Here is a 14340-nt window from a genome sequence, read left to right as displayed (position 1 = left end):
ATCATGAAGAATCAACTAAGCAATAGAAACCCCAACTGTGTCTAGTAATCATTCCCATATAATTATATATAGAACACATATATTGCTATCATACTTTTTTTAGCATACTGCATTTTATATAAATGAATCCCAAATTTCATTACAGTTTATTTATTTTTATTTATTTATTTTCAATTTATATACCACCCTTCTCCCTGAGGACTCAGGGCGGTGCACAGCCAGAATTAAAAACATGAAATACAAATATTAAAAACAATTAAAATCTATATAAATTTGGCCCAAAAATTTAAAAAACCACAAACCAATTAAACATTTTAAAATTTTAAAAATTTCTTCCTAAGCCAGCCCAGCTTGCTGGAAAAAGTGGGTTTTAAGGGCACGGCGGAAGGCACTGAGGTCTTGGATTCTCCTTATCTCTGGGGGCAACTGATTCCAGAGGGTCGGTGCCCCCACAGAGAAGGCTCTCCCCCTGGGGGTCACCAGCCTACATGTTTGGCTGATGGCACCCTGAGGAGGCCCTCTCTGTGGGAGCACACGGGTCGCTGGGAGGTTGTCGGTAGCAGCAGGCGGTCTCGAAGATAGCTAGGCCCTATGCCATGGAGCGCTTTAAAGGTGATAACCAACACCTTGAAGCGCACCCGGAAGACCACCGGGAGCCAGTGCAGCTCACGCAGGAGCGGTGTTACATGGGAGCGCCATGCTGCTCCCATCACTACCCGCGCTGCTGCGTTCTGGACCAGCTGGAGCCTCCGGGTGCCCCTCAAGGGGAGCCCCACGTAGAGAGCATTGCAGTAGTCAAGGCGAGAGGTGACGAAGGCGAAGGTGAGTGACTGTGCACAGGGAATCCTGATCAAGAAAGGGCCGCAACTGGCGAATCAGGCGAACCTGATAAAAGGCCTCCCTGGTTACAGCCATCAGATGTTCCTCCAAGGACAGCTGCATATCCAGGAGGACTCTCAGATTGCGAGCCCTTTCTGTGGGGGCCAAGGACTCGCCCCCAATAGTCAGTGATGGAGTCAACTGACTATATCAGGATGCCGGGAGCCACAGCCACTCAGTCTTGGAAGGGTTGAGCTTGAGCCTGTTCCTCCCCATCCAGATCCGCACAGCCTCCAGGCACTGAGACATCACTTCAAGGGCATTGTTGGGGTGGCCTGGGGTGGAGATGTACAGCTGGGTGTCATCAGCATACTGATGGTATCTCACCCCGAAGCCACAGATGATCTCGCCTAGCGGCTTCACATAAATGTTGAACAGAAGGGGCGAGAGGACCGATCCCTGCGGCACGCCACAGACGAGAGGCCTCGAGGTCGATCTCTGCCCCCCTGCCAACACAAACTGCGACTGGTCGGAGAGAAAGGAGGAGAACCACTGCAATACGGTGCCTCCCACCCCCAACTATTCCAGCCAGTGCAGCATGATACCATGGTCGATGGTATCAAAAGCCGCTGAGAGGTCTAACAGGACCAGAACAGAGGAGCAACCCCTGTCCCGAGCCCTCCAGAGATCATCAACCAACGCGATCAATGCCGTTTCCGTGCTGTGCCCAGACCTGAAACCCGACTGGAACGGATCTAAATAAGATCCGTTGTCCTTATGAAGTCTACATCTATAAGCAATCTGGTCATAGGTGGCAAATGGAGTCGGTACTCAAGCTCATTGTACCTGTCTGCACCTCCTTAATGAAGCTATGCTTATTCCTGGGCTTGCATGGAACCTTGCAGGAAAATAGGTGACTTATTTAAGAAGGCATTAAGAAAATAGCCTTGTTGCACCCAGTCAACATCTTTTTAACAAAAGGACATATGCAGGTACCATGCAAAATTGCAATCCTCCAGAAAGAGCAGGCACTCTGCTTGGAAATGTTTCTGGATCCAAATCGGTTTCTAGTTTCCCCATTTAGGCAAGATCCAAGCTGTTTTATCAGTTTATGGTGCTTTTAGAATGAATGTCTGTTAAAATAGTTAACAATAGTGGATAAATAGTATGGAGTTTCCTGGATTTTATTGATTTGTAAAATTCCAATTCAGTCCATGCTGAGAAAATCAGGAGTAATGTGGGGAATATTAATTTTCTTCCAAAATTAGAGAGCAAGGAAATAGATTTATCTGTAAACTTCTGTTTCCAGTTTCCTTTTATCATATTTTAGCTTAATTTTTAAATATAGTATCTCCACACAAAAGTGCTATGTGTTCTTTTATACTTCTAAAATAATAATAGTACCGGTAGTTGTAACTAACGTAAAAATAATGCTGAGAAGGCACTCTGAATGTCTTTCTATATTTTTCATATAGCGTGACTGGCTTTGTTTAGAATCACTGTAAAAATTCTGGTCTGAAAATTCTGGAAATCTACTTTCAAAGATGCTAAGTGTATATATAGAATAAATGTCTTATACTTCCTCAAGACTTCATTTAATTTAAACCGGAGACAGGCATTCAAATCTGTTTAAGCACACACAGTTTATACTGATACCAGAAGCAAAGGTGGGGAAAGGGCAGGGGGAGTAACCTCTCTATACAGAGTTATTCAAGTCAGATATATAAAATGACTGGATTATTGGATATGATAGTGATATGATTAGATGTGGCAGCATCTTATGTGGCAAGTTGGCCAGATATGGGGTAGATTCCATAAAGTAATGGTAGAATTACAGCAACAGTGAGACGTTGAGAGAACATAAGAGGACATTCTATTAGAGTAATTGCTTTTTTAGAGAGTTGCTATTAAGAGGTTTATCTTAAACTGGATTTGATTCCCAGTTTGCCTACTGGTGTTTTTCCTGGTTTTATCAATATTCCTTGGCCCTCTAAATGTTTTATAGCTGAGCTAAGAGAGTGATTGCTTCTCAAATCCCTGGGAAGATAATTAGACAGGGGGTGGTTTACTTTACTTTACTTGTCCAAACCAGCACCATTTTCTCTTCTACACAAATGCAAATGCACACATGCACACACATGTTTTACAGCAGATGTTGACATGTTAATTTTCCAATACTATGGCTTTGAGTGGTTCTAAATATATGATGGCTAAAAGCCCATTATGAGAAGATGCTAGGATAATGATATTAAATTGTTACTGATTTCACAATACTTTCAATGAATACCAAATAGCCACATAATGATAGGCTGGGGCAAAATTATAGAAAGTGGCATTGTTGTTTGCTTTAATTGTCTGTCCATTATGAAGAAAATTGGAAAACCCCGGACAAGCTGTTCAATATTATATGGGAAAAACTGTGTTCTTGTCTGACCCTCGTTCTGTAATATTTATGATGACAGAAATTGTGCCTGGATCAGCGGTGACTTGTGCCCACTTAGTTGCCTACCAGTCCTATCACCCAATTCACTGCTTGTCACCTTTTAATTCAGCCCAACATTAAACTCCCTGATCTATAGACTAACTGTTTCAGTTCAGAGTTGTTGTATATTGGTTCAGACACAATTGATTGCTTCTTAATATGGAAAAAAGTCTCCACACAAATAGCAGGAAACTGGGTTGTCATTATGATAGAAACATTTTAAAGCACTAGCGAGAAACGAAAACACTTGAGACATGGGGTTGGGGGAAGCTGAAGGACAATTGCATCAGCAAAATATGCTTTTTTCTTTAAATAATCAACTAAGCTTTTATAAGAAACATGTCTGGAATAAATTGTTATTAAATCCTGTGTCAAAGCAATGTACCAACCAAATAAATGGCAAAAATAGCTGTCATTTCTTATATCTTCTGTAAAATAAGCAAATGAATAAAAATCAATATTAGAGTTACATCAGAAGGGGGGGGGATGTAAGTACAAGAGCATCGGTCCCCAAACTTTTTGGCTCAGCGGACCAGCAGCAGTGGCGGCAGGAGATGGCAGTTGGTGGCAGCAGAAGAGAAGGGATGGTTTTGTGCCAGCAAATAAAGCTCCACACATGGAGGGCAGAAGCATTGTAGCTAGAGACTCTGCTTAATTATTTGAGGCTAGAGGGGATCATAGGGACAGGGGGAAGAACCCTGTACCACAACCAAGATCTAAAATGTATTTTCTATTTTTCCTTGATTTTGGTATCAAACAGCACTAAGTTATTCCTAATGCATATACTACATTGTTTATGTGTTCATGTTGCAGAATGGTAGAAAATCAAAATTTGGCAATGCAGTTGGTAAGTTTTGGGTGGAGTTTGCAAACATGGGTTCCACAAAATAGGATTTCAATTTCACAATAAAAATTATGAAAAGATATTTAAATGCTATTATCTACAGAAGTTTTAGAATAGATTGTTGATAATGTTGGAAATAATTACAATGAATTTAAAACAAAGTATTTTTAAACTATATAAAGAAGCATTTTAAAATGTACATTAGAGCATGAGAAAGTGTTCACTATTGGGATTTGATTATCCTGTAAGAGAATGAAGTTATTGGCACTTTGTATCAGGCTAATAACTCAATATCTATTCAGAAATGCCAAATTATTTCAAAAGCTGCAGTAAAGAAATGATATTGAAATTGCTGTTAATTAATTCAATGTTCCATCTTACTAATCAGTTTCTTTGCTTTAAAAATTACTTTGCTGTGATGAATTTGGGCTGCTTTGGTAGGTTGATCACAGTTTATTTAATTTACCATGTTTCCCCCAAAATAAGACCTTGTCTTATATTTTTTTGAATCCCAAAATAAGTGCTTGGCCTTATTTTCAGGGAGATCTTATTATTTTGGGGCTCGTGGAGCAAGACAGGACTCCTCTTGCCTTCTTACCTGATTTCCAGCTCTGTCTCCCTAACCCCAACCAGAGGAAATGGTGGGGACTGGGTGCGCATGCGTTTAAATATTTTTGGGGAGGGCTTATTTTTGGGGAGGGCTTATTTTCAAGGGGGCTTTAGTGCATGCGCTCAAAAGCCCAAATGGGCTTATTATAAGGGGATGTCTTATTTTCGGAACACGGTAGCTATGGCAAAAATAGTCAATTAATTTCTGAATAAATTGTTAAAGGTCTCTCTATCAGGGTGATAGAACTTCAAATCAGAATACAGTGGCAAGGCTATTCATAGAGAATCTTTGAAAGCTCGCAATGAAAGTTCAAAAATTGAACACCATGACACTTATACGTATTTCTATTCTGGACCTCTGTTAACTAATAATTCAAGAGTTGTAATCTAGCAGGCAAAGCCATAGTTATAAACACATTCTGAGCTCAAAAGGAAGTTGTATCTACAGCAACCAGCATTCATATGGCACATTTCCAGGAATATGAAAATTTTAACATTTCCAGGAATGTTCAACATTTCTAGGGATACTTCCTACAAGAGGTAGATTTGTATTAATGTGTATGTGTGCATGCTTGTGTGTGTGCTTTCAACTCAGATTTTATTTGTTTTGTTTTTGATTGCTAATATCTATTAGCAAACAATAGTCTTATCAGTCAATCTTAATTAACAAAAGTCCATTAGATATAGTAGCTCTTTACTTGTTTTATTTGTTTATATAGATATGAGATTATACATACATCTATCGAGAGAGAGAGAGAGAGAGAGAGAGAGGTTCTCTTAAGAAAATCAGTTTCATATTCCTTTCATTTATTTTAACTGTAATTTATCATTTTCTCTAAAAATACAAAAACCCCTCTTCTTTCCATAATTTTCCATAACAAATCTTTAAGTCTCATCTTTCAAATTGATAAAAAACCATCCATTAGGAATCACTAGAAACAACATATTGAAATTTAATCCCATCAAACAATATTCCACATTTTTTTTTCTTCATCTTCTCTCAGAAACTCCTTCATTTACCTCACTTCACAATCACCCTGATTAGCAATGGAAATTCTGGTCCAATTGTAACTGTAAGCTTGAGATTACCTATATCAATATTCATGTTTAGAGTTTATAATTATTAAGATGATATAGTAACATAGTTCTATAAATGCAATTAATGAAAAAATGGGGGGAAATTCAAATTTTGATAATTGTAAATCCTTTATTTACTAATACTTTATTCTTATTTCATGTTTTTTATCTTCTTTTTAAAAACAGTTAGGTAGCTATTTATTTTCTATTCTTAAAATATTTTAAACTAAATATTTTTTTAATTATCTTTTGAAATAGGGACCCATAATTCCATATTGTTTTATTTGTTACAAGTTGTTCGTGGACTCTGGACTTTTCATTGGAATTGCTTGTCATACCAGGGTCAGTCAGAGATCACTTTTAGGAAAAAAAGCACACACCTCTATAGATCTGGAAAAAGTTGTCCTGGTCAGGCAACTGTGGCATTAGAGTAGGCAATCAAATACAGAAGAAAAACAGAAGAGTAAAAAAGAGGTAGAGATAGAGAAAGCAAGGCCAAATTACTTATTACCTGTAGTTCCATAATTATTTATCTTGTCGATTTTGTACAGTTGAAAGCATCTTTGAGTAGTTTCAGATTGAGCAGAAGATTGGGAGTATAAAGGTGATTAGTTTCTTGAAAGAAAAGCAATTTGGAGAAAGATGATCTTGAGAAGACAAACAGGTGGTTAAACAGTGTCTTCCCCTCCTGCCAGATGTCCCCTGCAGCTGCTTTTCACTATTGAAAGAAGCCAATGGCAATTGTAGTTCCATCTGGAGAAGGAGGAAAAAGTCTAGACATTCATCTTCCATCATGCTGACAAGCTCTTGGCATATCAAGGATGTGGTGACAGTTACTAAGGCTTGTAAAGTGAGAAGGATCACTAACAGTACACAATAAATGGATGTGTTCCAATTCCAAGAGGAGAAAGAAAAGAAAAGAAAAGAAAAGAAAAGAAAAGAAAAGAAAAGAAAAGAAAAAAGGCTTGAAATATCTCTCTAGTTTCAAAAATGCCTGACTTGACTCTGAATCAGCTGCAATTCTATTTTTACTTTTCAAAAGTAATCTTAAAGCATTCCTTTCCATCCAATATGCCTAAATTATCCATATGCCAGCCAGCATGCATTTCATACTGCTATTATTCTCTCTGATAAAAGATTCCTTATTCTAAGCTTCTCTTTCTTTGGGGAAATAATAATGAGACACTCACACAAGCAAAATAAATATATTTTACAGCATCAGGATAATTAACTATCAATATTCTGTAGTAATAAAGGACTTACGGAAATTGTTTGAGGGGGAAAAGGTTCTTTTTCCTTTTCCCTTTTAATAAAACTATTGCATATAAGAAGAAATAGGAACTATTGCATATAATAGGAAAAATCTGTTTCTGTTTTTTGAAGAAGACAGCTTTTATTAAATTTTGACTGTTAGATTGGGGCAGGGAAAAGAATACGCGAGCAGCGAGTGGTCCGTTCAGCACTTTATTAAGATGGAAACAGAACAGCCGGCTGTGCTGCCGGGCTCGCCTTATAAAGGGAGTCGGCAGGCAAGCCGGCCAATGACAGATCTTCAAATCTCCCACCGGTGGACTAGCCAATCCGGCGGGGATGCCCATATAAGGACATAACATGGACCTTGTAAATATTTCCTTTACAAAGGATTATTTGGTGGGGCAGTCAACAATATGAAAAGATAATTGCCTACTGTTCTGTCTGTTTCATAAAATGGAAAGTACCAATGAGGATTCCTTGGTACTCTCTGAGCTTAGTTGCTTTTTCAGTGCTGACAATGTTACCTAGTTTAGATAAAAAAAAGTCTGCAAGAAAACAACCAAGCTCAGAGAGCGCCAATCCTGATTTACAAATATTCTCCTTTATTGCTGTCAGTTGCAGCTCATCCCATTCATATCATGAGTCAATCCTGGTTTTTTTTATATAAAATAGCAAATAAGATACTTTTCAGAGTGGTTCAAAATTTTTCTGTAACACATTTCTGGACTCACAGATATGTGTTTGTGTTAGAATGCTGATGCATTATTCACAGAAATAGAGGGTCGTATCTAATTCTTATTGAATATTTGTATAGGCCTTCAGCCTATACAGTATATTCAGCAGTACATCCATTACAAAATGTAGGCTGCAATATTATAGAGGGGTGCTTTTTCTCACTGACACATATACACATGTATACCTGTCCTTCAAAATGTTTGTTGTTAGTTATTCAGTCATTTCCTACTTTGCATGCTTTAATGTAAATCATTACACTGATTTGTGTGTCAGTAACTTCTTTTTGAACTTCTTGGAAGCTCTTGGTCATCAGTGATAGATTCTAGCCATCTTGTGTTAATCAAGTTTTTTAATTGCCTTTAATTTTTATAATCATCATAGTCTTGTCCAACGACTCTTGCTTTCATATTATGTATCCAAAACTTATGAGCTTTAGCCTTGTTATTAGTGCTACCAATGAGCAATTAGGTTTTACGGTAGCTCATCTTGAATTGAATCCAAAATATTCTGCAACTATTTTCTCTAGCACCACAATCTCAGATCTAGCAAGTTTTGATTTATGTGTTCCTTAACGTTTCTGAATGTTGTTGGATGGCAAAACTTTGAGCTATGTTTTATTAGCATGTGAGATACATACAACTGTTCTATAATTCGAGCATGCTTTAACACTGTCCTTTACTTAAGGTTATATGTAATATAATATAAATTTGTCTTTTCCTGCCCCTTGGCTATGATTATGTTTTCCATATATTACAGCAAAACATAAACAGAATTTAAATGGCACAGTTTTAAAAAAAATGATTGGTATTTTATCAATTCATGGACTTCCATATTAGTATTATTTTCTATGGCCTATTTATGCTCACCAGGATGTCTGGCTCTCATGCGGTGATCAGACCTAGATATCAGCAGTCTGGAGAAATTTTTTGGTACAGTTCAACATATTTGTACCATCTCTTTTTCTTTTTTTCCCCCAAAAAACATTTCTCTGCCTTCTTCCAGTATTAACTCAGAGGAGAGTTATCACATAGGTTGTTAGAAAGTGAAGATTAAGAAAGAGAAGAATGACATTGTTGTATTGATAATAAAAAAAAAGACTAACTATTACCTTAGTCCAGATACTTTAAGGAAGGAGGTGGAAGCAGGAAAAATAAGCGACTCTGGGGAAAGAAGTAAGAAAGAGAGTGCAATGATAGTAAAAGCATTAAAGTTTAAGAGATAATTTGTGAAACTATCAGAATCAGAAAAGTGTTAATGGAGGTAGGGTAAATAATTGGAGAGGAGTGAAGTAAAGATGTCAAGTTCAGACAGAGAAAACTGTTATCAAATACAGAGGAAGTTTCGGTTTTAAAATCAAGTTCAGCTGAAAGAAAGTAAGTGAACATAAACTAGAAAATAAAAGATACAAAAGAATATGTTTTTCAAAATGACATAGATAGAAAACAACTGCGTTTTATATGGATAATCAAGGACAATTTGTATACATTTGAACAATCAAGTCTTTTTGTAATAAAACTAGTTGCTATCCTTGATAAAGAAGAAACTATGTATTAAAGTTTCCCTTGATTACAAATCCTGTGTCTTTCCATTTGATTGTTCTTATTTAGTTATATTCTCCATATGGTGTCCTTTTGCTTTTGCTTTTCTCTAGAAGTCTATCCATTATTTGGATAGACTTGATTGCATTTTGCTTAGCCTCTTCCTTTGGCTATTTACAATGTGAGCAGTCCTTGGTGCTCTCTCTGAGCTTGATTGTTTTCTTGCAGACCTTTCATTATCCTAACTAGGTAATATCATTAATGCTAGTAGTAATGCTAGGAAGTAGGGTTTGCTCTCAATTTATATTCTAGTGGCTACAATCACATGGTATCAGCCTAGCACACAAACTAATTAATGACCTCCAAAACATCCTAAGTAAACCAAAAGACTGAGCAGCTCCAGGAAGAAAAAACAGGAGTCATCTACAACATACAGTATAAAGATTGTGATAACCATTACAAACAGGCAGCAGACAAGTAGAACCCATCCATGAACACTAATTAGCAGTCAGAAGACGCAATAAAAAGTCTTTAATTTTGCAACACATGGATAGAGATAACCCTAGTTTTAACTAGGGAACTGTGACCATCCTAAACCAAACCAAGTCCAGAAATGCTAGAAAATTCCTGTAAGCCTGGCATTCTGACAAATTGGCCAACAATAGGCACATAGACATAAACAATATTTACATACTGTACAAAAGAGACAATCAAAAAGCCAAAAAAGGAAACAAAAGAACCAACTTCTCCACCAGCAACCAACACCCAGATGAGCATACATTAACACAAAGTTTAACATCAAGACAACAATCAAGAAGTAAACAATAGCCCAAAGAACTACCAAACAAACTAACAGTAAGCAGCCCAAACCAAAGAATCAGCCAGAACACTCCCATCAACACTGGCAGGGTAGGTCACAAGAATATAAATTTCAATCGATTTTGTCATTTTTGTATCTGATCAGTTGTTAACACCTTTTGTTAACAATGCCTGCTATATTTCTCCTATGATTTTCATTTTCAGCAAATCTAATATTCCTGTGTTATGAAATATCCCACTCTAGCACATTTCAGCTCATGACTTTCATAATGTTAGTGTTCAAATCTTACATTTTTGTTCTAACATCAGCAGTTTGCCTTGATTCATGTTTCTGACATTCCATGTACTAGTTGTCTATATGTATGATATACACATATATACAAACTTATATGTATAGACATACATACACATGTATAAACACACACACACACACACACACACACACACACACACACACACATATATATATTATACACACATATATTAGAAAAGAAAAAAGCCCAGAACCGAGTAGATGAGATTCTACTGAGCTGGAGCTACAAAAAAACCTTGGCTACGTAGGGAAAACCTGGCTAGAAGAAAAACACACATAGACCCTACGAAGAAGTAAGAAAATTGATACTATGCCTTTACAGGGAGGAGATGGGTGTGGCCTACTGATGAAAGCTAACGAGCTAGAAATGGATCTATTTAGGTCTCCCACCTAGCAGTGAGAGCTTGCTAGGTGTTAGAAAAGAAAAAAGCCCAGAACCGAGTAGATGAGATTCTACTGAGCTGGAGCTACAAAAAAACCTTGGCTACGTAGGGAAAACCTAGCTAGAAGAAAAACACACATAGACCCTACGAAGAAGTAAGAAAATTTATATATATATATATATATATATATATATATATATATATATATATATATATATATATATATATATATATATATATTTCATAGAATTGTGTATCCTTTTTACTTTGATCCTGTCACAATATAAACACTTGTGCATCTTGTACTTCTCTTCCGCACTAAGCAGCTCAACTTTCATTGTCATGCTGAGGTTGTCCTGAGCAGTGTTGTGTGAATACCCATTGCCATTTTCACTTCTGCAGATCATATTAACTAGATTCCTTGTCTTATCCTTTTGAGAATATACATTCTTAAATAGCATAGACTGTAGCATCATTGGGATGATGCAAGCCCATTGCAAGCCCTTCATCCCTAAATATCCTGCAAAAGATATTGATAAAAGAGAGCTATTGCAGAAAAAGTAGGATACTGATGTAACAAATAAACAAATGCATGAAATGGAACTAGTTTAAAGGACAGCTATTAGTAAAGGGAAGATATTGCAGACCACAAAAACTCCACAAAAACGTTTTTCATGTACCTGCCTTAATTGCAATTTAGTTCCTTTTCTCTCCTAAGGGGAATAACATATAGCCAAAATAAAAATTAAGATGAGCATGCTTTCGAGAAGGTGTACTGTATTCAATCCTGTGCTTGTTCATTTTTCATAAAAAGCGACTGTATGAGACCCTACACTCTGGAAATAAGAATCTTAAATCTTTTGCTCACCAGATCATTTTTCTGCTGGAAATGGCTCTCTTCTTATTGTAAGTTGATCTTCTATTTTCTGTTTGCAAAAAAAGTATTGTTTAGGGAAGTGAGATGGAAAGTTTTCACTTGGAAAACAGCATGAAAAGGAAATGAGTTAGACCTTTCTTTTAAACTGGATTGGCCTCTGCACAAAATTGCTTGCATGAACAAAAGACCCTTTTAATTTATATATTGTGTTTATATCTCCTGATTTTTATTTTTTATTTTTTGGAAACTCAAGGAGAAACGCAAGGGTCTATCTTCATTTTATTTCATCTGTCAACCACAGCCTTACGAGATAGGTGGGGCAGAGAGAGGGATCCCCTACGGTGAAGTCTGTGGTTCAGTGGAAACTTGGACTGAAATCTCCCCATTTCAAATTCAGTACCTTAATCTACAAAAATGTCCTAGGAGAAAATTTTTGAAATACTTTTCCTGGTTTGTAGAAATACATTTGTTACAGCTTAACATAGTGTTGCAATGTTTTTATCAGCACATTTGTAAAGGCTTTTCCAAGTGGAAAACATTCTGACAGAGTTCATGGTAATATGTTGCATTTATTTTGAAACTGCTTTTCCTCTTTGCTTTTTTCTCTCTCTTTTTAATTTAAGAGTAGGAGAAAACAGCCCTAGGGCATAAGCAGATGTTTCTGAGAAGTGATGCCTTCTGGGGAGAACAGAAAAGCTGTTGAGGTCATCAAAAGGTCAGCTGGAAAGAGTTTGAAATACCAGAAATGGCATATTGATTTCTCACTTTTCTTATTAAAAAGAAACCTAATAAGTAAATTCATTCTTAATGTCTTCTCGTCAGCCACTAGCAATGTTGATTCTACATGCTAAGCTAAATGGTAGGGTAACATTATCTGACAAAGCTGTGAAGTGGAACTCATTTTCTTTTGCCTTTGGAGCAAAGCAAAATGTTGTAGCTCTGATGTCAAATGTTATTTCTAATGGTAGGGTTCCGACTACAGGAAAAATTAATCCAATGTTTAATGAACGTTGTTTTTAAGCTAAGACAATCTCTCTAAATGCCACAGGAAACACACTTAAAATATCCTCATTCTCACCAAAGGCCAAGTCTGTTTATTTGCCTATTGGCAATATCTAATAGCTTTACTGTGTCCTCCCCACCAAATTAAAGGGCCATCCATCCATACTTTAGCTGATATAAAATGATACAAGCATGAAATTTTCCACCCACATTGCTGATACCAGGTGAGAAAACTAGTTTTGCATACTTTGGTTCTTTCATCTGAATAAGGGAGGGGTGCACTAAGTGGTTTATGTTTCCATCATTGACTAAGGTTTTAGGGCAAGGCCTTTGACTGAGTAGATAATTCCAGAATATGGACCACATTAAAGCTAAAAACACTTGATTACCCATATTTCTTTAATATACAGCAAATATATGCTCAGGAATATATAAAATGAACTATGCATGTAAAGAAGAGACTATCCTTGTCAGAAAAGCAGTGGGCAAATTAGATAAGATAAATATAAGGATATTCATGCAAACAAGGATCAGAGTTATTGAAGCAATTGTTGTTCCCATAACAATATGTAATATGAAAGCTGAATGCTGAGAAAGAACAGATAAACACTGTCAAATTATGAATGTATAGATGGTTATTGAAAACATACCTATCAATCTTTTCTGTACCAATAAAGGTTGTCCATTGTTTAGGGCAATGATCAGCAAGCAGAAACTCACATATGCAGAAACTTATAGACTGAAAAGCCAGGCTGGTATTTCAGATGTAGGACTAGAAATCTGTGAGTTTGATTTCTCCCTTACTTATGAAAGCTGGCTGAGCAACTTTGTGCCAGTCAATCTCTCTAGACAACCCACCTCCTACCCACTTATTACTGTGCAGAAAATAGGAGGTGGGAATACTGTATTGTGTGTACACCATCTTCAGTTATACAAAATAAAGTGGGAGATAGATAGGTAGATGGATGGATGGATGGATGGATGGATGGATGGATGGATGGATGGACGGAGTCTACATACACACAAACACAGACACCCAGAGAGAACTTGTGTGTGTGTGTGTGTGTGTGTGTGTTTAAATGTTTAGATGTGATCATATGATGTAACAAGATAATAGGAAAAAACTGTTATGTTTGGCATAACTGAAGAAAGTAAAAAAAAATAACAAGACAAGGGATACAATGGATGGATGGAATGAGCAAGATGATTAAAAGATATTTGGAACAATAAGAAGTTATTACTGAAGTCAGTCAACATAGCAAACATTGGTCCATTCAGTCCATTAACTCAAGTAAGATTTCATGACATGTTATCATTAAAATAGTGCTGAATGAATCAGTGAATTTAATTTAATTTAATTTAATTTATCACATTTCTATGCCGCCCAACTCCCGAGGGACTCTGGGCAGCTTACAGCAAAAATAATGCAAACAATGAACATAGAACAATTATTTTAAAACATTATAAAAACATTTTAAAAACATTTAAAACCCATGCACACCATTCATGGCCGGATCTTGCAAGATTGCAACAGCAAGATCAACGGCCCCAGGCCTGCAGGAAAAGCCAGGTCTTCACCACTTTTGTT

This window comes from Pituophis catenifer, unplaced genomic scaffold (assembly GCF_029215685.1).
Source record: "Pituophis catenifer annectens isolate HBS135680 unplaced genomic scaffold, rPitCat1.0.hap2 SCAF_6, whole genome shotgun sequence".
Classification (NCBI taxonomy): Eukaryota; Metazoa; Chordata; class Lepidosauria; order Squamata; family Colubridae; genus Pituophis; species Pituophis catenifer.
This window is presented reverse-complemented; position numbering follows the sequence as displayed.